This window comes from Saccopteryx bilineata, chromosome 1, assembly GCF_036850765.1.
Source record: "Saccopteryx bilineata isolate mSacBil1 chromosome 1, mSacBil1_pri_phased_curated, whole genome shotgun sequence".
In the NCBI taxonomy this organism is placed as follows: Eukaryota; Metazoa; Chordata; class Mammalia; order Chiroptera; family Emballonuridae; genus Saccopteryx; species Saccopteryx bilineata.
Genome location: NC_089490.1, coordinates 76330782 through 76354797, shown reverse-complemented (window position 1 = coordinate 76354797; position 24016 = coordinate 76330782). Strand labels below are relative to the sequence as shown.

General features: G+C 34.6%; 1 non-coding gene across 1 annotated transcript; it reads right to left on the bottom strand.

Moving 5' to 3' along the window:
- Nucleotides 1-5278: 5278 nt before the first annotated feature.
- TRNAA-UGC (transfer RNA alanine (anticodon UGC)) lies at nt 5279-5354 on the bottom strand. Its single transcript has one exon. It is a non-coding gene; the product is annotated as a tRNA-Ala (tRNA).
- Nucleotides 5355-24016: the final 18662 nt, after the last annotated feature.

The following is a 24016-nucleotide window of genomic DNA, read 5'->3' as shown; positions in this document are numbered from 1 at the left end:
AGCATTCCATGCCTAGCAATTACCTCCTGCCACAAAGAAATTTCTATCAATGCACTCATTTTTTTTGTGTCCTTAACTACTTTCTAGATTTTCCTTATGAATTGAAAATGTGACAGTTCTCTTGAAATTCATATATTTGGTTGGGATTTGTCCCCTTCCTGACCTAGGCAGAAAAGCATCAGGAAATCTAGATAAAAAATAAAAATGCTTTATACACATATACAGAATCTGAGTAATTCGTAATGTGGTGGGAAAACAAAATCAGAGTTTTAGAATAACCTTCCACACTGTATTTTCTACATTAATGGATAACACCTATTTACAAGCATCTCATTTAGTAGCTGCCAAGGAAACAATAATTTAAAGAAACATATGTATAAAGACCTTTGAAATACTTAAAAGGAAAATAATTGAGGTAAGTTCCAGAGGAAAGTTTAACTTTCAACACTGCAACAATGGCTGTATCACATTCTCTCTCTTTCTCTCTCTTTTTAATCTTTACTTTTGATATACTGGAGTGGACAAAATTAGGTTTACAATTGTGAGTACATGGAACAGTTTATTCTTGTATTTTTTTCTTTTTTTTAAATTTATTTTAATTTATTGTGTTTACATAGATTCTAGTTTTGCCCTGAATGCATCCCCTCTCCCCCGTATTCCCCTCAACATCTCCCTTGCCCCCCCACAGCGCCCTCCCCCCCTTTACTTCAGATTTATTCCATCCTATCATCCCCTTTCTCTCTGTCCTCTTTTCCTCTGTTCCCTTTGATCTCTCCTCTGTCTCAATTTTGTTCCTCAGTTCACATTGTTCATTGGATTCCTCAAATGATATATTTCTTTTTCTGCCTGGCTTATTTTACTTCACATAATAGTTTCAAGGTCCATATATGTTGTTGCAAAAGGTAAGATTTTCTTTTGGAAATATTCTTTGAAATACAATAGCCACATAGTATTTCATTGTATATATGTACCATGCTTTTTAATCCACTTGTCCACTGACGGACACTTGGGCTGTTTCCAGATCTTCGCTATTGTAAACAATGCTGCAATAAACATAGGGGTGCATTTCTCCTTTTGAAACAGTGCTATGGTGTTCTTGGGGTATATTCCTAAAAGTGGGATAGCTGGGTCAAAAGGCAGTTCAATTTTTAATTTTTTGAGGAATCTCCATACTGTTTTCCACAGTGGCTGCACCAGTCTGCATTCCCAGCAGCAGTGCAGGAGGGTTCCCTTTTCTCCACATCCTCACCAGCATCTATCAAGTGTTGTTTTGTTAATGAGCGCCATTCTGACTGGTGTGAGGTGATATCTCATTGTGGTTTTAATTTGCATTTCTCTAATGATTAGTGATGTTGAGCACTTTTTTATATGCCTAATGGCCATCTGTATGTCCTTTTTGGAGAAGTGTCTATTCATTTCTTTTGTCCATTTTTTGATTGGATTGTTTATCTTTCTGGTGTTGAGTTTTACAAGTTCTTTATGAATTTTTGTTATTAACCCCTTATCAGACTGATTGTCGAAAGTGTTCTCCCATTATGTAGTTTGTCTTTTTATTCTGTTCTTATAGTCTTTAGCTGTGCAAAAGCTTTTTAGTTTAATATAGTCCTATTTGTTTATCCTGTCTTTTATATCACTTGTCTTTGGAGATAAATCAGCAAATATATTGCTGTAAAAGATGTTGGAGAGCTTACTGCCTATGTTTTCTTCTAAAATGCTTATGGTTTCACGGCTTACATTTAAGTGTTTTATCCATTTTCAGTTTATTTTTGTGAATGGTGTAAGTTTCTGGTCTAGATTCATTTTTTTGCAAGTAGCTGTCCAATTTTTACAACACCATTTGTTGAAGACGGTGTCTTTACTCCAGTATATGCTCTTATCTCCTTTGTCAAATATCAATTGCCCATAAAAGTGTGGGTTTATTTCTGGGTTCTCTGTTCTGTTCCATTGATCTATATGTCTGTTCTTATGCCAGTACCAAGCTGTTTTGAGTACAATGGACTTGTAGTATAACTTGATATCAGGATGTGATGTCTCCTGCTTTATTGTTCCTTTTCAAGATAGCTGAGGCTATTCATGTTCTTTTTTGGTTACATATAAATTTTTGGAATATGTGTTCAATATCTTTGAAGTATGTCATTGGTATTTTAATTGGTATTGCATTGAATTTATAAATTGCTTTGGGTAATATAGACATTTTAATGATGTTTATTCTTCCTAACCATGAGCATGGTTTATGCTTCCACTTGTTTCTATTTTCTTTGATTTCTTTTATCAATGTTTTATAATTTTTCCAAGTACAGGTCTTTAATCTCCTTGTTTAAATTTACTCCTAGGTACTTTATCTTTTGGTTGTAATAGTGAAGGGGATTGTTTCCTTAATTTCTCTTTCTGACAGTTCATTGTTGATGTATAAAAATGTCTCTAATTTCTGAGTATTAATTTTATATCCTGCCACCTTGCTGAATTCATTTATCAAGTCCAGTAGTTTTTTGACTGAGACTTTAGGGTTTTTATATACAATTTCATATCACCTGCAAATAATGATAGTTTTACTTCTTCTTTTCCAATTTGGATGCCTTTTATATATTTCTTCTTCTTGTCTGATTGCTTTGACTAGAACTTCCAGGACTATGTTGAATAAGAGTGGTGAAAGGGGGCACCACTGCCTTCTTCCTGATTTTAAGGGGATTGCTTTTAAATTTTGCCCATTAATTATGATATTGGCTTTGGGTTTGTCATAGATGGCCTTTATCATGTTAGGGATGTTCTCTGTGTTTTCACTTTGCTGAGAGTTTTTACCATGAATGGGTACTGGATTTTATCAAATGCTTTTTTTGCATCTATTGAAATTATCATGTGGCTTTTCTCCTTCCTTTTGTTTATGTGATGAATCATATTGATTAATTTTTGAATATTGTACCAGCCTTGCCTCCCCAGAATAAATCCCACTTGATCGTGGTGTATGATTTTTTTCATATATTGCTGGATCCAGTTTGCTAATATTTTGTTGAGGATTTTAGCATTTAAATTTATCAGGAATATTGGCCTATAATTTTCTTTCTTTGTGTTGTCTTTGCCTGGTTTTAGAATCAGAATTATGCTCACCTCATAAAAGGATCTTGGAAGTCTTCCTTCCTCTTGAATTTTTTGAAATAGCTTGAGAAGGATGGGAGTTAGTTCTTCTTTGAATAATTGATAGAATTCATTTGTGAAGCCATCTGGTCCAGGGCTTTTGTTTGTTGGGAGTTTTTGATAACTGTTTCAATTTCATTTGCTGTAATTGGTCTGTTTAGGTTTTCTGATTCTTCCAGATTGATTTTTAAAAGATTATATGTTTCACGGAATTTGTCCATATTATCTAGGTTGTCTAATTTTTGTCATACACTTCTTCGTAGTATTTTTTTAAAATCGTTTTTATTTCTTTTGTGTCAGTTGTTATTTCTCCACTTTCATTTCTAATTTTTTTAATTTGGGTCCTCTCTATTTTTTACTTGCTGAGTCTGGTTAAAGGTTCATCGATCTTGTTTACCTTTTCAAAGAAGCAGCTCCTGGTTTTATTAGTCCTGTGTATTGTTTCTTTCACCTCTATGTCATTTATTTTTGCTCTGATCTTTATTATTTTCTTCTTTCTACTACCTCTGGGCTTTACTTGCTGTTCTTTTTCTAGTTTTTTTTTTTATTAGAGCTTTTTATAGCTTCTTAAAGTATGCCTATAGTGCTATAAACTTCCCGCTCAGTACTGCTTTTGCTGTGTCCCATAAATTTTGAGTTGTTGTATGCTCATTATCATTTGTTTTTAGAAATTATTTATTTCTTCTTTGATCTCATTGTTAACCCATTCATTATTTAATAAAATGCTTTTAGTTTCCAAGTGTTTGAGTATTTTTCAGCTTTTCTGTTGTGGTTGATTTCTAATTTTATGCCATTGTGATCAGAAAAAATGCTTGCCTGACCTGTGGTGGCACAGTGGATAAAGCGTTGACCTGGAAATGCTGAGGTAGCCGGTTCGAAACCCTGGGCTTGCCTGGTCAGGGCACATATGGGAGTTGATGCTTCCAGCTCCTCCCCCTTCTCTCTCTCTGTCTCTCACCCTCTCTCTCTCTTCTCTAAAAAAAAATGAATAAAAAAAATTAAAAGAAAAAATGCTTGATATGATTTCAATCTTCTTAAATTTGTTGAAACAGCTCTAGTGCCCTAAATGTGGTTTATCTTAGAGAATATGCCATGAGCACTTGAAAAGAACGTATATTCTGCTGCTTTAGGGTTAAAGGTTCTAAAGATATCTATTAAATCCAGTTGATCTAGTGCAGGCATCCCCAAACTATGGCCTGTGGGCTGCATGCTGCCCCCTAAGGCCATTTATCTGGCCCCCCACTGCACTTCCGGAAGAGGCACCTCTTTTATTTGTGGTCAGTGGGAGGAGCACTGTATGTGGCGGCCCTGCAATAATCTGAGGGACAGTGAACTGTCCCCCTGTGTAACAAGTTTGGGGACCCCTGATCTAGTGTGTCCTTAAAGTCTGCTGTTTCTTTGTTAATTTTTTTTCTTCAGGATCTATCTAGTGATGTTAGTGGGGTATTGAAATCCTTTACTGTTATAGTATTGCTGTTGATCTTGCCCTTAATATCCATCAAAGTCTGCTTTATATATTTAGGTGCTCTTATATTAGGTGCATAGATATTTATAATGGTTATATCTTCCTGTTGGATTGCTCCCTTTATCATTATTTATTGACCTTCTTTATCTCTTACTATAGCCTTTGTTTTAAAGTCCATTTTGTCTAATATAAGTATTGCTACCTCAGCTTTCTTTTCTTTCCTATTTGAATGAAATATTTTTTTCTATCCTTTTACCTTTAGTCTATGTGTATCTTTTGTTTTGAGATGTGTTTCTTGTAGACAGCATATGTATGGGTCCTGTTTTCTTATCCACACAGCTACCCTATGTCTTTTATTTATTTATTTTTTTTTTGGTACTTTTCTGAAGCTGGAAATGGGGAGAGACAGTCAGACAGACTCCCGCATGCGCCCGACCGGGATCCACCCGGCACACCCACCAGGGGCAACGCTCTGCCCACCAGGGGGCGATGCTCTGCCCCTCTGGGGCGTTGCTTTGCCGTGACCATATCCACTCTAGCACCTGGGGCAGAGGCCAAGGAGCCATCCCCAGCGCCCGGGCCATCTTTGCTCCAATGGAGCCTTGGCTGCGGGAGGGGAAGAGAGAGACAGAAAGGAAGGAGGGGGTGGGGGTGGAGAAGCAGATGGGCGCTTCTCCTATGTGCCCTGGCCGGGAATTGAACCCGGGACTTCTGCACGCAAGGCCGACGCTCTACCGCTGAGCCAACCGGCCAGGGCTACCCTATGTCTTTTGATTGGATCATTTAATCCATTTACATTTAAGGTTATTATTGATATGTAGTTGTTTCTTGCCATTTTATTCTTTAAAGCTGTATTCCTTTTTTGCTATATTATTTTTTCCTTTTAATCTGTTTACAGCAGGCCCCTTAATATTTCCTGCAGCATTGATTTGGTTGTAATAAATTCCTTGAGTTTTTTTTACCTAGGAAGCTTTTTATTTCTCCTTCAATTTTAAACAATAGCCTTGCTGGATAATGTAGTCTTGGGTGTAGGCTCTTGTTCTTCATTACTTTGAATATTTCTTGCCATTCCCTTCTGGCCTGAAGTGTTTCTGTTGAGAAGTCAGATGTCATTTTTATGTGGACTCCTTAGTTGTTGATAACGTTTTTTTTTCTCAGGCAGCTTTTAATATTTTATCTATATCTCTTAGCTTTGGTATTTTAATTATGATACATCTTGGTGTAGATTTCTTTGGGTTTCTCTTTAATGGAATTCTCTGTGCTTCTTGAACTTGTGTGACTTTTTTCTGCATCAAATTAGGAAAGTTTTCAGCTATGATTTGATTGAACAAAGTCTCTATCCCTTGTTCTTTCTCTTCTCCTTGAGGAACCCCTATGATGCTGATATTATTTCTCTTCATATAGTCACAGAGCTCTCTTAGAGTTTCCTCAGACTTTTTGAGTCTCTTTTCTTTTTGCAACTCTGCTTCCATGCCTTCATTTATCTTGTCCTCTAACTCGCTGATTTGAATACTCAGTTTCATCCATCCTGCTTTTAATTCCTTCCATTGTGGTCTTCATTTCTGATATTGTATTTGTTATTACTGACTGATTCTTTTTTATTATTATTATTATTTTTGTATTTTTCCAAAGCTGGAAACGGGGAGAGACAGTCAGACAGACTCCCGCACGCACCCGACCGGGATCCACCTGGCACTCCCACCAGGGGTGACGCTCTGCCCACCAGGGGGCGATGCTCTGCCCTTCCGGGGCGTCGCTCTGTCGCAACCAGAGCCACTCTAGCGCCTGGGGCAGAGGCCAAGGAGCCATCCCCAGTGCCCGGGCCATCTTTGCTCCAATGGAGCCTCGGCTGCAGGAGGGGAAGAGAGAGACAGAGAGGAAGGGGGGGGGAGAAGCAGATGGGTGCTTCTCCTGTATGCCCTGGCCGGGAATTGAACCTGGGACTTCTGTACGCCAGGCCGACACTCTACCACTGAGCCAACCGGCCAGGGCCTCTTTTTTATTATTTTAATATTCTTTTTTATACTTGCTATCTATTAGATGTTCGTTATGACCATTTATTGTTGTTCTTAGATCTTTGAGCATTCTTTTTTTTTTATTTTTTTTTATTTTTATTTTTTTTTATCTTTGAGCATTCTGACAATCATTATTTTAAACTCTGCATCCAGTAATTTGGTTATATCTGATTCTTACAAGTCCTTTTCTGAGGATTTCTTTTGATTTATTTGGATTGCATTTCTCTGCCTTCCCATTTTGTCTGAGTATTAGAAGGGTGTGGCCACTGGAGTCCAGTGGGTGTGGCCTGTGTATTCCCTAGTGTGTTCTGTCTGCAGGCCTTCCAACCCCTGTGCTGTTGCCTTGGGTATTCAGGTATAGGCATTGCCAGCACCGGCCTCACAGGTGGGGCTGTGTTCACGTGCCTGGGTCTAAAAGCCTTGGCAAGCCTCAGCCTTCACCCCAACACCACAGGTGGTAATCAATGCTGTGTTGGGGCCACAAACCTTGGCACTGTTGGCAGGGCTGAGCACCTTTTCTCAGCCATGGGTCTCTGCCTCTTCCCCAGCTTTTGCCCCACCCTTGCAGATAGATCTTCACTTGTGCCTGGCCACAAACCCCGGCTCCTTGAGCTGGGCAGGCTTTCACACCTGTGCTCAGCCCCGAGTCTCTGCAGTTCCCAGGCATTCACCTCTTCCCCTGTGGGCAGGATTGCAAGTGGGACTCCTCTTGCTCACCCAGCCCACAGCTGTGCTAGACCACTTTTATGCATCCCCTCTGCCCCCACTGGGCAAGATTGAGCTAATGCTGGGCCTCAGTCCTGGCTAGCCTGGCTTCCACCACCACCGATGGTACTGAACTTCTGCCTCCCACTGCCACCCGCTTTCCAGCCAGCCCTCAGCAGTGTTAGTGGGGTCGCTGCAGTTCAGACCTTAGCACTCAATACTGTATTCCTGAAGGCTCCCTCCTTCTAAATGACTCTGCTCTGAGTGTCATAGGAGAGCTTGTTTGGCTGGTGACCTGCTTCCCTTTGCTGGTACTGCTGGTTCCAGAGAAATATTCCCTTTTGATTTGTGGGTTGACTCAGTTCAGGGGTTAGAGTGGCTGTCCCTCAAAGTTTTTCTCTCTCTGCCTCCTAGATTACACTCTCTCCCTGCTACTTCAGTCTTCTCATCTCTCCCTGTCCCCTGGAGCCCTGAGTGATTGTTGTGAAAAACGTTTTCTGTGTGGTCTTTTTAAGAAAAATCCTGGGTCTGAGAAATCTGTCTCTTTCTCACAAACAGTATCCTGACTTGTTTTGCATCTAAACACTGTTTGTACACTTATTCTAGGTTCTGGATTTCAGGCTGAGGCTTTGTTCCTGGGGCCCAGGACCCTCCCCTCTCTGCTAAACTCACTTCCTGCCACACGAGTCCCTCTGAGCTGCTGTTCACTCCTGGGAGCTGGACAGCCCTCTCTGTGTTTGCACTTTTCCTACCAGTCTCAGTGGCTTCTTCAGTGTTCCTTGGTTAAAGAGTCCTCTTAGTTTAGTCCAAGGTTGGATTTTTCAGATTATGGTTTTTAAAATTAAGTTGTAATCCACTTTGGTTCTCGGGGGTGGAAGTTGGTACGTCTGCCTACTCCATCGCCATCTTGCTGCCCCTTATTCTTGTATTATTTATTTCCTATTGTATTATAATTGTAAACCTACTTTTGCTCACCCCTGTATTCACATGTCAGGCAGTCAGGATGATAGCACTATGTGGTCTGGAAGATGAGTACCAGGAGTCTGGTCGTATCCTGGTGGTCTGGATAATGTATTTTGGTTGAGTCTTTCAGAAGGGTAGTCCGGAAGGTTATCTGGAGGTCTAGATGTATGTCCAGGCATTGATGTTGGAATGGAATATTCTAAAAAATTAAGTTCTCAGGATAGTTAAAACATGAATGGAGTCTTCACTTGTGCCATAAATTACATAATCTTAATAATTGTAGCAGCTTGTTTAAAATGACTCCATTATATATATTCCCTATTTTCTTCCTCAATATGTAATTGATATTATTGATATCAGAACTTTCTATTCTTTTCTTTCAAAATTCTGTAAAACAAAATGATATTATTTATTGTAATTTAGCCAGCTTGACAAAGGATTAGTAATTTTATCTAGAAAATTAAGAAGTGAGATTCGGTTGTTATTAGTGACACTAGAAGAAATTTCTTCTTTTAAAATCAATAACTTTATGTTTGCAACACTTTATTAATTTACCTTTTATTATTATAATACAACAATCTAATCACCCCCATTAGACTGAATGCTCCTTGAATGTAGAATTCATATCTAATGCAAATTGATATCACCCACAGCGTCTCACACCTAGAACGAGTTCAATAACTATATGTTGTATAAATGTCTACAAAACAATAAACAAAAATTACCTCTGGTTCAGTTAAAACAAAACAACATGGACATGGAGCATAAATTTGCTATGCTAACCTATATCCATTTGAAATTGAACATTCAAATGTTTCCAGATACTCAGATTTCCCATAAATAATATATAGATTCATTGTACATAAAATAAGGTCAGAGAACTCTGGCCAAGCAGATAGCTCTTATCTTTGAGTAACTGTGTCATGGTCTAAACCTCAGCCAGTTGTGTGGCTGTCCTGTATCTTGCCATCATGCTCCCTAATCATAAAGAAGAAAAAGATGGGATGAGTTTATGATAACCATTTCGGGAGCCCATCATAGTGAAAGATAAGGCAGTAAAATAAAACATAATATTAAAACAAGTGTCTAGTGCTTAAACTGAGGTCTTTGACAGCTTATCTTGTAGCTGCAATGGATTTGGGTTTCTGCATTGTAGGTAAATTCAAGAAGTATATTTAAGTAGAATTTCTGAATTAGATATTTGGTAGCTATAACCCTTTAGGTTTTTGGAGTTTGCTAACCAAAAAGGGGTGGGAATAAAAAAGTTTAGGACTTGGCCATATCTGAAGGTTTCTTAGCTTCATTTTCAGAAGTGCTTTGTGTCATCCAAGCTTACCTGCCTTGGCTGGCTGCATTGGGCTAGAATGTTGTGTTCAACACTGACTGCACTTAACCCAGGAATATTTAGAAATCCTCTAATACATTGTTTCTGTGAGCAGGAACATGGAAGACTGCTAAATTTTGAAAAGTAGATGCTGTTTTTGTTTGTTTGTTTCTAGATGTGAGCAAATCTTTTCTGGAATTATTTCAGAGCATTTTATTACTGGAGCAAATGGTCAGTGCACAATGGATCTTCTTGAAAATATATATCTCTTACTCAGTCAGTAATAACTAAGAGGAAATCTTACACATGAATGATAGATTTTTTTTTAATGAAGAACTGGCAAAAGATTGGGACCCAGAGAGCCAAAGTGCAGTGATCTTAGACTTTTAAAATTAGCCTTGGTTTTAACCAAGTTATTTGAAGAATTAAATTATGCCAGGAAAAGGAAGAATACCAGAAGAGATAAAGAATTGACTTCCCCAACTGGAGGTATAAATATATGAAATTAGGAAGACTGGGAAAGAAGTTGTCAGGGAGTTCTCTGAAAGAGTGATCAGTTTCATATGTAGTTAGGCAAAAATTATCTCCTGTTGTGGGTAGGGTGGGGGGAGATTACACATCTCATTTGAGATTCAATCACAGATTTATGAGCAACTATTGAAAATAAACTAAGAAAAGTCTATAGCAGCTAAATATTGTGCCACAAAAGTGTTAGTGATTGCTAGAAAAAGGGTTACAGCAGGTATGCAAAGGTGAAAGTAAGTTAAAAAATGGAAACCAGGAGACAGGGCAAGATAGATGAGGAATTGGAATTCCCTGAAACTTGAATAAAAAATCCCCTTTACATTATGACAGGGTGAATGGTGTGTGTCAAGGTCACAGTCATCAAAGCACATGTCCTGGTTGGGAAGTTAACATTCCAAAAATAGAATGTATGGGTCTTAAACTCTGTTGGATTCTCCAAGTAAATGGCATTGCCTCAGGGTCTCACATCTGCCATTCCTGAATCAAAAGATCAAGGGCAAAAAAGTGTAAAGTGTATTAGAGAAGAAAATGTTTCACTGACCTTGTAATATAACTAACTCAAAAAGAGGTTTTTAAGAAACTTGTTCTAACATGGTACCTGACTAGTTAGTTGCAAGTAATTATATGATATGATACACACACACACACACACACACACACACACACTAAAGGAATCTACTCGACAGTGTGAATTTATATTTTTTTTCTTAAAGGTAAAATATATTTTTCTTAGATAAACACTAACTTTGAAAAAAAAATCTAAATTTGTTCATAAAATTCAGTATTGAGACTCAGAATTTAAAACTATAATTGTTAGTTTGGATAAATTACCTCCAGATGAATACTTGACATTGTTGAACTGAAAAAAGAAAGTTAGATTAAAATGATGTGTTTTTCTCTCCACAAATCCATGAATTGTGCATTAGTTCATGTGTCTCTTGCTCAGTATCTGCATGCTTTCTTCAGCTATGTGTGTCCTCTTGTAATTTCTCACTTTCTTGTCTTGCTAAAATAAAGCTATGACTTGATCAGTAAATATTTACACACACTAATATGACTATTATAATTAGTGAATTATTGTACTGGGCAAAATGAATTTTAAGTGATTACACCAAAAGTTTCTTATTGAATAAATATGCTTAATCACTTATTTTAATATTTTATCATGAATTTTTCTTTTTATGACAATTTTTGCATTTTACACATAAATTTTGTTTTCTTAGTTGATTTACTGCTGCTTTTGTTATTATTATTATTATTATTATTTGTTTTGTATTTTAAGAGTAATTTTCCCTGACTTTCGGGAAAGATTTTTCTTCATTGTAAAAGCAGAAATTATTGATCTGTATTTCTGGAAAACAACATCAATAAAGGTAAAGAAATGTTGAACACAGAACTGAAATTTCTTAGATGTTAACACTTTTATGCTTTACAATCTTGCCTATTGCTCTAGTAGTAAAGGACAGGAGTCTACAAAGCTTTCTCCTTTATTAGAAATAAGAACCTCAATAAGTACTTTCAAAGTTTATTACTTTTTTTTTTAATTGAAAATAAAATGTGAAAGCAGTACAAAACATTTTTAATCAGGAACATTGTTATTTTTCATTTCTGGCCTTTTCTTACCTGAATATCTCAGTTAAAATAACCTGATTTTATATTTGATGACTGGATTTGTGTATGTTAAGGGAGCTTTAATTTTGTATAAGACCATTGTTGGTCAAATAAGTTTGTAAATATGATGTGTATGTTTGCTCACTTTGGGTATGGGAGACAGGCTGTAAGCTGGCAAAGTCATTATTGCCTAAGCCTTAGTATTAAGACTAAGCCTTTCCTCCCTTCTAATACTAAGGTCTCCTCAAAACTAAGCTTTTCCCCACACCCTTGACTGTTGCATGATAGGGGGTGGTGCACTCTTATGAGGAATGCCTTAGATAAGTGGTTTTGTATGAGAGACTTCCTTATTTGTATATTGGCTTAAAGCAGGGGTCAGGAACCTTTTTGGCTGAGAAAGCCATAAATGCCACATATTTTAAAATGTAATTCTGTGAGAGCCATACAATAAGTTTAACACTAAATATAAGTAAATGTGTACATTTTATGTAAGACCAACACTTTTAAAGTACAATAAGTCTCTGAATTCATTTTAATAATGTTGTTATGCTGTTGCTAACCAATGATGAATAAAGTACTTCTTATCATTAATGCAACTTCTGGTGCTACAAGGTTTTGCTGATGGCTTTGTAGTCTGGTTGATACATAGTGAGGTTAAGCTTCATGTAAGCGTTGAGACTTCCATCCATTAAACATGATCGTAGGTTGGTCTTAAAGTTCTTTAGATGTAAGAAAGACTGCTTACATGCATACATAGAGCCAAACATTGTCAGAACAGCAATACTCACATGCTGCAGTGTGTGGTATGTGATGGGAAGCACATTCCAACTTTTGACAATCAGCTGGTCCGCGGGTTGAAGTTTTATCATTTCTCCCCACTTGTGTTTGCTCGCCAACTCTGCTTGCTGTTGTGCAAGTCTTTCTAAATCTTCATTCAGTGACTTGAACTTATTCACCCACATGTCTGAGGCCTTCAGGTCAGCAGCTTATAGCTCAAAATCTCTGATGGAGACACCGAGGATGTAACTCAGGTCAGCGCTGTCCACTGCACACTTGCGTGGATGGGTGATGAACTTAAAAAGATGAGTGAGTTCACAAAATTCCCCAAAGCATGCTTTGAATGACTGCAGGAGATTAGATGTGAACCCAGCTAGCTGCTGGAGATCAAGATGTTGAGCAGGGTCACTTACTGTGCATGCATAGTGTAGTAAACGACCTGTTTCCATGTCAGTGATAAAGAGTTTCAGTTTGTTTTCAAATGCAAACACTGCTTGTTGAAGGGATAAGACTGTATTTCCAATGCCTTGCAATTTTGCATTCAGCTGGTTTAGATGTTCAGCCATGTCCACGAGATAGCAGAACTTCAGGAGCCACTCAGTGTTAGCTAACTCAGGATGCTCGATGTTTTCCATTTCAAGAAAAGTCCAGATTTCACTTAGACAAGCTGTGAAATGGCTGAGCACCTTCCCTCTTGACAACCAACACACATTGCTGTGCAGAAGCAGACAAGGATAATTATTTCCAACTCTATCCAGCAGTGTTTTAAACTGGCGATCATTTAAAACTCTGGCAACAATAAAGTTGACCACCTGAATGACCAGAGACATCACCTCACCAAGTTGCTTGCCACACATCTGAGCACAAAGCGCCTCCTGATGTAGGATGCAGTGAAAACTTAGGATGGGTCTTTTTTCATGTTCATGAAGAAGTGCTATGAATCCTCTGTTTTTCCCTACCCTGCATGGAGCACTATCAGTACACACTGAAATAAGTTTATCTGTCAGTAGATTTTTTTCTTTAGCAAACTCAGTGAAAGACTTGAATAAATCTTCCCCTCTTGTTGTCTTTTTTATAAGCAAAACAGCAAAACTTTTCTCACGTAATGTGTCACCAACAGCATACCTTGCAATCATGCTGAACTGGGATAAATGGCTTACATCTGTTGACTCATCCAAAGTGAGAGAAAAGAATTGTGTCCTTCACTTGTGTTGCTTCAATTTGATTTGCCATCATGATGGTACAATTGTGAACAGTTCTTTCTGACAGAGGCATTGTCTTGTATTCATTTGATTATCTTGTCTTTATCTGGAAAGTCATCAAAAGGCAACATCAAGCATGAATTTTTTGGCATACTCCCCATCTGTGAATGGCTTTCCATTTCTCACAATTGCTAAAGCACCAGCAAAGCTAGCCGAATTCTAGTCACCTTGTTGGGTCCAAACACAGAGTTGCTACTGACTAGCTTGCACTCTGCACAGTAGCTCTTGACATGCTTTCTTCCTGCTGTCCCCCACTGGATATTTCAATGCAAATGTAGTATGGCATGTGTTGAAGTGCCGCTTTATATTTGACCGTTTCATCGATGCAATTTTATCATTGTATATTAGACACACTGAAGAACCTGCTCTCTCACAAAGGTGAATTTCTCTGTCCATTCCTGCTGAAAAGTACGATACTCCTCATCTTTTTTTTTTTTTAGCCATCTTCTGTGTCAAAAGGGTTTCTACAAATAGCTAGCTGAGGACTTGATTAAAAGGAGGGAAGTTTACTTCCTGACCTCACAACAACCCGAGTATGTTACGTATTATGCAATAAAAATATGGTGTTGTCCCGGAGCACAGATGTGATTGGCTCCAGCCACCCACAACCATGAACATGAGCGGTAGGCAATGAATGGATTGTAATACATGAGAATGTTTTATATTTTTAATGTTATTATATTTTTAATGAAGATTTGTCTGTGATCTAGATGCAGCCATCAAAAGAGCTACATCTGGCTCATGAGCCATAAGTTTCTGACACCTGGTTTAAAGGCTTTAATTTTCTACACTATAAAATGAAGCAGACCAGTGGCTCTTGCTCTCTTGGATCCTGCTATCAGCATTGCAGAGGCCTCCCTGATCCCTTGCCCTCTATGGGAAAAGCAGAAAACCTGCTTTTCCCTTGGCTTTTTTTTGTGGCTTGCCTGTCTTGATGAGACACCAATAAACAGAATGGCCCACCATCCTCCAACTCTACCATTTTTTTACTATCTGCCCGAATTCAATAGAACCTGTATGTGAATGGCCACAATGGTGGCCCCTGGCCATACAACCATTTATTTTTTTAACTCAGGTTACTATTACTAGAGAATGCTACATTACAGCACACAAAAATTTTGCATATCAAATAGAAACCAATCTAACTCAAACTTTCCCTGTCTTTATGTAAAGAATGGTGGGAATTCAATTTATACATATTTACCACTTAATAGCAGGATCTCATTAAATTAACAGGAAAAAAAAGGCTGAATCCATCATGGCAATATTGTACAGATTTGAAAGGAAAGGAATTGTATTTCTGTTGAAAGTAATATGGATATCATATAATGTAGAATGATAATACAATATCACATGTCTTCAAAGCTAATACATATATATTTATCATAGTTGCCATAATATATCAAATTATCTTTCATTGTAACCTCTAAAGTTTCTCCTATGAATGCAAAGTTTAGATTTTGCTTATTATAAGTGATAATATATTAGTGACTTTAATGTTATCATTTTAAATGTTATATTCATACTTGTTGTATCCAGTTGTCCCAAAACCCATGTATTTTAATGATTTCTCATATCATGTAGTTATTTCAATTACTTTTCTATCTCTAAGAAATAATCTCAGAATGTAATTTTACAAAAACTATACATACTCCAGAGGCTATTATTTATGCCCCCAAATTATTTTATTTCAGATATTCCTCTACAGGATTTTGCTTTATACTGTGTTATAAAATGGAAATAAAATATAGCATACACAGAAGAAATATAAAAACTGTGTACAATTTAAAGAATAATAACTGGGACATATATTGCTTCTGACGTAGACCTATCAAAGAGAAATTGACAACACATAAAAAGACCCTGAAGCATCTTCCCTATCCTGATAACCACCTTTATTCATCAAATAACAACTACTATCTTGAGTTTTGTTTCAGTTACTCTTTTTCTTTATAGCATTTATTACCAGTATACATATATTTCTCCCCAAATATACTGTGTATTTTTACTTCTTTTTGAAGTTTATATAATAAATAAAATATACTGGACATATTGTTCTGCTCATTTATTTTGTTCTGAGATTGATGGTTGTAGTCCCTTTTTATTTTATTGTTGTTAATTCTCTTCGGTAGATAAACCACACTTATTTTTCCATTCTAATATTGATATAAGTAGTTTTAGATTATTTTCAGATGTTTCTATTTTCAACAATAGTGATATAAATTATTTTCTACATGTCCTCTGACCCTCATGTGTAACTAGAGGTTTTAAGAGAAGGGCATGTTTAACTTTATTAAGAAATAACAAACTATAAAATTAATATATCAATTTACACTTCAATCAACAGTAGAAGAGAATACTCTTGTTTTAATTCATAGCACCATGTTGAATTACCTGGTAATTGTAGCTTTACTTTACATTTCCCTTCTCAAATATTTATTGCTAATTTGCTCATCTTTTTTGGAGAGAGGTTTTTCTGTGTGTTCAATTGGTTTATGTTCTATTGGATTATACCTTTCTTGATTCAAGTTTTCTTATATATTTATATATTATAGACATTAATCTTTTGTTGGTTATCTGTATTATTTGTATGTGTATGTATATATATTTACTGTTTAAACTTGTGTATTCACTCTGTGATTTTTTTATGAAAAAACTTCTTAATTGAATATTGTCAAAATTATCAGTATTTTGTTATGGTTTTCACATTCTGTATCATATTTGTGAAATCTTTTCATACACTTAGTTAGAAAGAAATTTTATGTCTATACTTTTTAACCATATTTGTATCTAGTCATATAATATTTATAGAATGTATTTATTTTTAATAATTAGAAGCAGGGTCCTATTTTTACTATATTTTTCCAAATGGCTAGTCATTATTCCATCACTTATTTAAAAGTTCACATTTCCTGATTGATTTGCAACACTTCTGTCACATATCAAGGGTATATATGAATATGGTTTTCTTTTGAGTTTAATAAATTATTTAATTATTTTCTTTGTATAATAATAGCCTTTTCTTATTAAACTATAGGTTTGTAATAAATCATGATATATAATAGAACCAGTCATCTAAAATTGCTTTTATACTTAAAATGATGCTGGATTGTTAAATATTTGTTCTTCAAAATAAACTTTGGAATCATCAAGTTCCACCTAATTTAGAAAGTGAGCTTGAAACTGTTGGAAATATTTTTTTTAATTTTATTGATTTTTTTTATTTATTTTAAAATCAATCTTTTGTGATGTTAAAAATTTTAATTTATGATGCCCATTTTTTAGGCTTTTCATTACTTGTTTTCATAATTCCAAAAATTTTCAATACTTGTTTCCATAATATCATTCATTACTTTTTTCCATACAATTTTCTCTAGTATGCTCTTACACATTTTCTGTTAGATTTACTTATATTTGTCATGCATAAAGGTGGTATTGTTTTGAATTTATATTTTATCTCTTTATTGCTTGATTATAGCTGTATATAGGGTAAAATCTCATTAATACTTATATTGAAAACATCTCATCTTTAAGTTGCTTTATTTTTTTCATCAGCATCCATCAGCTAAACAACACAAGAACACACCTGTATTAGAACTAAGTATTGCTCATGATACATGTTGCATAGAAGTTCTTGCACACCATGTGGAACCATTTGGATGTTAGATAGAGATTGCTATACTATCTGGGTTGATGTAAAGAGATTTAAGGCAGGCTTCATGGGAGTGTAGTTTTAATCTATGTTAATAACTGTATGAATATGAGTTAAATTCTTGGATTGACTATTATAATACACAATTTTTATCTCAGTTTTAGAAAAAATGTAATATTACTAAAGCTTATATTGGTTAAAAAAAAGCAGTTGTCACTTCTTTAGGAGTGGAAAATCTTTGGTTATATTTAGGCTTTGTACAGTATTTTTGTCTGTGCATTGACATTATTATAGAGGGACTATGTTTTTGTCCTATTCCATCATGGACAAAAAGTGACACTGTCTAATGTTGATGTTCTCTGCAATTTTGTTTAGATTAAGTAAAGACCACATTAGTGTAGCTTTATTTCCTCCATATTTCAACTCTTTATAAATTTCATATATTTTTTTAGCTTTCTAAGCAGTGCAGTGTTGAGGAGAAATGATAATTGTGGGAACACTTATTTATTATTTTTAGAAAAATTGGATATAATGGGGTGACACTGGTTAACATAATTTTATAGGTTCCAGGTCCCTAATTATGCAACACATCTCAGTATACCATATTGTGTGCTCATCTCCTAAAGTTGAGTCTTTATCCTTTACCATTTATCCCTCTTATATCATTATACAGCTTCCTCCACACCACCTACAATAAATACCACTGTCATTCATTTTTGTGAATTTTTTCTTTTTTTCCATTTTTGCTCAATCCCTCCACACTTTTATCTAGCCCCCTTCGTCCAACAGCTGTCAGCCTGCTCACTATCTATGAGTCTGTCTCTATTTTGCTTATTAGTTTATTTTCTTCATTAGTTTCCACATGTGAGTGAAATCACATGCTACTTGTCTTTCTCTGACTGGCTTATTCCACTTACCATAATGCTCTTCAGGTCAATCCATGCTGTCACAAAAGATAACTTTTCTTTTTATGGACACATAGTGTTTCATTGTGCAAATGTGCCACAGTTTTTATATACACTCATCTACTGTCTTTAAAGTTAATATTTTTAATGTTTCATTAACAAACACTTTGCAGTGCAGGTTTTATAAACTTCTTTTGTCATGGTAGTTATATTTAGTTTCTATTCTAGATATTTTTCTGAATCAGTAACCAGTTACAACAAATAAAATTGAAGCAGTTATCAAAAAACTCCCAGCAAACAAAAGCCCTAGACCAGATGGCTTCATGGGCAAATTTTAGTAAACATTCAAAAGAAAACTAACACCTATCTTTTTCAAAGCTATTTAAAAAATTCAAGAGGCAGGAAGACTTCTAAGATCCATTAATAAGGCAAGCATAATCTTCATTCCAAAATTAAGTAAAGACACTACAAAGAAAGAAAACTATAGGTTAATATTACTGATGAACATAGATGCTAAAATTCTCAACAAAATATTAGCAAACAGGATCAAATAATACTTTAAAAAGATTATACATCATGATCAAGTGGGATTTATTCTAGGAGGCAAAGCTGGTACAATATTCACAAATCAATAAATGTGATTCACCACAAAAACAAAATAAAGGATAAAAATCACATGATTATGTCAATAAAGGCAGAAAAAGCATTTGTTGAAATCCAGCACCCATTTATGATCAAAACTCTCAGCAAAGTGAGAATACAGGGAACATAACTGAACATAATAAATGCCATCAAGTGATAAACCCACAGCCAAAATCAATGAGCATGAATTAAAAGTAATCCCCTCAAGATCAAGACCAAGACAGGGGTGTGCCCTTTTACAACTCTTATTTAACATAGTTCTGGAAGTCTTAGCCACAGCAATCAGACAAGATGAAGAATTAAAAACAACCTAAATTGGAAAAGTAGAAGTAAAGCTGTCATTATTTGCAGATTACATGATACTTTACATAGAAAACCCTAAAGTCTCAGTCAAAAACCTACTAGATTTGTTAAATGAATTTTGCAAGGTGGCAAGATATAAAATTAATATTCAAAAATCAGTGACTTTTTATATATCTACTATAAACTATCAGAAAAAGAAATTAAGGAAACAATCTCCTTCACTATTGCAACAACAAAAAAATAAAATAACTAGGAATAAATTTAATCAAGAAGGTAAAAGCTTATATTTGAAAAATTGTAAGACATTGAAAAAAGAAATCAAGGAAGATACAAATGGAAGCATATACCGTGTTCACTGATAGAAAGAATAAACATAATTAAACTGTCTATAATGCCCAAAACAATCTATAGATTCAATGCAATTCCTATTAAAATACCAATTGCATACTTCACAGATCTAGAACAAATATCCCCCAAAATACATGGAACCAGAAAGAATCCAAATAGTCTCAGCAATCTTGAAAATGAGGAATAAAGTAGGAGGTATAGGTATCACACTTCCTGATATCAAGTTATATTATACTAGAAAGACATTGTAATTAATACAGCTTGATATTGGCATAGCAACAGGTTTACAAATCAATGGAACAGAACAGAAAACACAGAAATAAGCCCCCACCTTTATAGTCAATTGATATTTAACAATGGAAGTAAGAGTATACAATGGAGTAAAGATAGATTCTTTAATAAATAGTATTGAGAAAGTTGGTCTGCTATATGCAAAAAAAGAAACTAGACTACCAACTTATACTATTCACAAAAATAAACTCAAAATAGATAAAATACTTAAATGGAAGTTGAAAAACAATAAAAATCTTGAAAGAAAACATAGGTATTAAACTCTCCCATATCTCTTGTAACTATTTTTGCTGATATATCTCCACAGGCAAGTGAAATAAAGGACAAAATAAACAAATGGAACTATATCAAACTAAACTTTTGCACAGCAAAAGGCACCATTAAAAAAAATAAAAAGACAACCCACAAAATGGGAGAACATATTTGCTGATACAGCTGATAAGGGGTTAATGACCAAAATTTATAAAGAACTTCTAAAAATCAACATCAGGAAGATAATCCAATTTAAAAAATGGGCAAAAGAACCAAATTGACACTTCTTCAAAGAGGCCATACATATTGCCAACAGGCATATGAAACAATGTTCAACATCACTAATCATAGAAATGCAAACTAAAACCACAATAAGATACCACCTCACACCAATCAGAATGACGCTCATTAACAAATCAACACAGAACAAGCACTGGCAAGGGTGTGGAGAAAAAGGAACCCTCCAGCACTGCTGATGGTAATACAGACTTGTGCAGCCACTGTAAAACACTGAATGGCATTTCCTCAAAGAATTAAAAATGGAACTGAGTTTTGACCCAGCTGTCCCACTTTTTAGAATATATCTTAAGAATTCCAAAATATTAATTCTAAAGGAGATATGCACCCCCATATTTATGGCAGCATTGTTTACAATAGTCAAGATCTGGAAACAGCCCAAGTTTCCGTCAGTGGACGAGTAGATAAAAAAGCTACACAGCCATGCACAATGGAATACTACACAGCCATGAAAATGAAGGAAATCTTACCTTTTGTGATGGCATGGATGGACCTGGAGATTATTAAGCTAAGTGAGATAAACCAAGCAGAGAAAGACAAATATCATATGATCTCACTTATATGTGGAATCTAATGAACAAAGTAAACTAAGGAATGAAATAGAGGCAGAGGAGGGGTCACAGGGTGCAGAAGGATAGCAGTCAGAGGGAAGGGGGTTTAGAGGATGGGATCAGAGAAAGTGAAGGGATTAGTGAAATTATTTATACATGACACATAGATACAGGTAATAAGACAGCAATTCTTAGAGGGAAGGGGAAAGGGAGTCAGGGGGAGGGTGGCAGAATGGATGTAATGGGGCCATGTTGTTGGGTTACAGTATTATAAAGAGTGGGAAACTTGAATGCATGTTAACACAATAAATTTAAATAATTAATAAAAATATTTTTTTAAAATTGCTTTAAACAAGAATTTTTCAAAACTGACAGAAAATAAAATTAAAATGTGCATATTCTATTAAGAAAATTGAATATATTACTAAAAATGTATTCTTAAAAATCTTTAATGAGATTAATTCACAGTTGAATTATTCTAAATATTAAAGTCAAAAATAATACCCATATTAGTTAAAACCTCCTGAGAATTAAAATACTGGGAATATTTTCAAGGTATTTTATTAATCCAGCATACTTTGGAATCAAAGTCTAACAAAAACATTACAAGAAAGAAAAATAAAAATCTATACTTGACACGAACAAAGATAGAAACACTCTAAACAAAATACATAAGGGTGATTGAAAAAAATATCGATATGTAAAATAGAATAATTCATCATGATTGATGGGATTTATATTTCAAATTTATAGTAATTAAATATTTAAAAAACAAAGGAAAGAAGCTATTCAATCATCTCAACATACTTTGAAGTCACATTTGCTAAAATCAGTGGTGTTGAACTTAACCAAATGTAATTTCTGTTTAGGATTTTTCTTTTTTCATGAAAGGTATAGAAGGCAGGAATGGGGAAAGAGTAAGCTAATTGTTTCAAAGAAAGCATCTATAGGTCTATAAAGCTGATCAACTTCAGGCCAAGCTAAATAAGAGAAAAAGAGAAAAAAACTCAAATAAGCAATTTTAGAAATTAAAAAGCAATCATTATTACTGATACTATAGACATTGAAAAATAATAAGAAAGTAGTACAACCAATTCAATGTCCATATGTTTAATAACTTAGATGAAATGAACAAATTCCTTGAAAGACACAAATTACAGAGAAGTAAGCTGACTAGGACTATATTTATAATAAAAATTGAATTCATGATTAAAATCTTCTCCAAAAATTTCAAGGTCCAGATTTTTCACTGGTGAATTCCAGAAAGCCCTTAACTGTAGATATAAAATCATGTTCTATACAAGCTTCACCAGTAAATGGAAGGGATAGAATACTTCTCAATTCATTTTGAGGCCAGTATTAACCTGATAGTAAATTTAGAAAAGGATGACACAAGAAAATAAAATTATAGACCAGTATTCATCAAAAGCATAGACCAACAATTCTTAAAAAAGAAGTTATACTACCAAATCTGGAAATACATAATAAAATCTCATACTTAAGTATGGCTCATAACAGAAAGTGCAGGTTAATTTAATATACAAAAAATAATTAATAATAACAAGCATATCCAATGTCAAGATTTTGATTTTTAATATTCTTCAATAAAAGGGACCATTGTTCCTTGAATAAATGATTTATTTCTAGGGCTGTGGTATAAAATATACATGATGAGTCTAGAAGATAATGTATGATGCCTAAAAGTAAACAAATGTTCCACCCCATAAAAATGAAACAAACAAAAAACCACAATGACAACATTATGCCAAAAGACACAGTGACCAAGTGAAGAGTTACCAGTGGCCAAATTTTTAATAATTGAGCAACAATATCAATAATATGGTATTGGATTATACTACATTATATCCCTATGTTATTATAAAATAATTATTAGCTCACAATTGATATTAAAATGATTAAATAAATATAAGGCAAAAAATGCACAAATCTGTGCAGAAAAATTCCAAATTTAAAATTAAAATATTCTTCACTCAAGAAGGTTTAGCTTAACTTTCCATGCCATAAATGTCGACTGTGCATAGTGACTTTCTTCCAAAAACTACAGTATGGAGATAGATAAGGAAGAGATTGATAATATCTTGAAAAAACCTTCCAAACACAAAATCAGATAAGTGGATCATGGTGAACATTAACCTGAGAAGTCATGATAGCATGTAACTTAACAGGAAATTATGAGAATGGCACATAGTTTCTTTGGTGTTCCCATCAAAAATTTATATCATAAGGAAACATTAGACAAGTCCTAATTGAGGGACATTCTAGAATATACCTGACAAGTACTATTCAACACTTTCAAGATCACCAAAAACAAGAAAAGTCTGAAAAACTGTCACAGCCAAAAAGAGCCTGAGTAGACATGATTACTAAATGCAATATGGGTCTTGTTTATGGGGTCCTGAAACAGAAAGATTATAGTAGGTAAAAATTATGGAAATTTGTAAATTGATGGACTTTAATTGATAGTACTATTTTAATATAGACTCATTGGCTATGACAAATTTAGAAAACTCATGTAAGATGTTTAGAAAGAAAAATGAGTGTGGTATTTAGGGACTTTGAATATTATTTTCACAACATTTCTATAAATTTAAAACTATTCTACAATAAGGGTTAATTTAAAACAATGTGATTTTAACAGACTTTTAAACATTTACTCAATTATGATTATATTATTTGGTGCAGAAAAAGTTTGACAATATTCAACATGCATTTATATTAAAAATTTTTTAGAAAACTTGTAATAGAAGAAAAACCTTATCTAATTAAGAAGTACAAGAAAAATATCTATAGTCAATATCATATGTATGCTAAAAGATTGAATGTTTTACCCCTAAAATCAGAAACAAGGTGAATTTTCCCTCTCATCACCTCTATTCAACATTGTATTTGAATTTTCAACAGAACCTTAGCAAGAAAAAGAAAATAAATAAAATAAAAATGGAAAAGAAAAATTAAAATTGTCCTTATTCACAGAT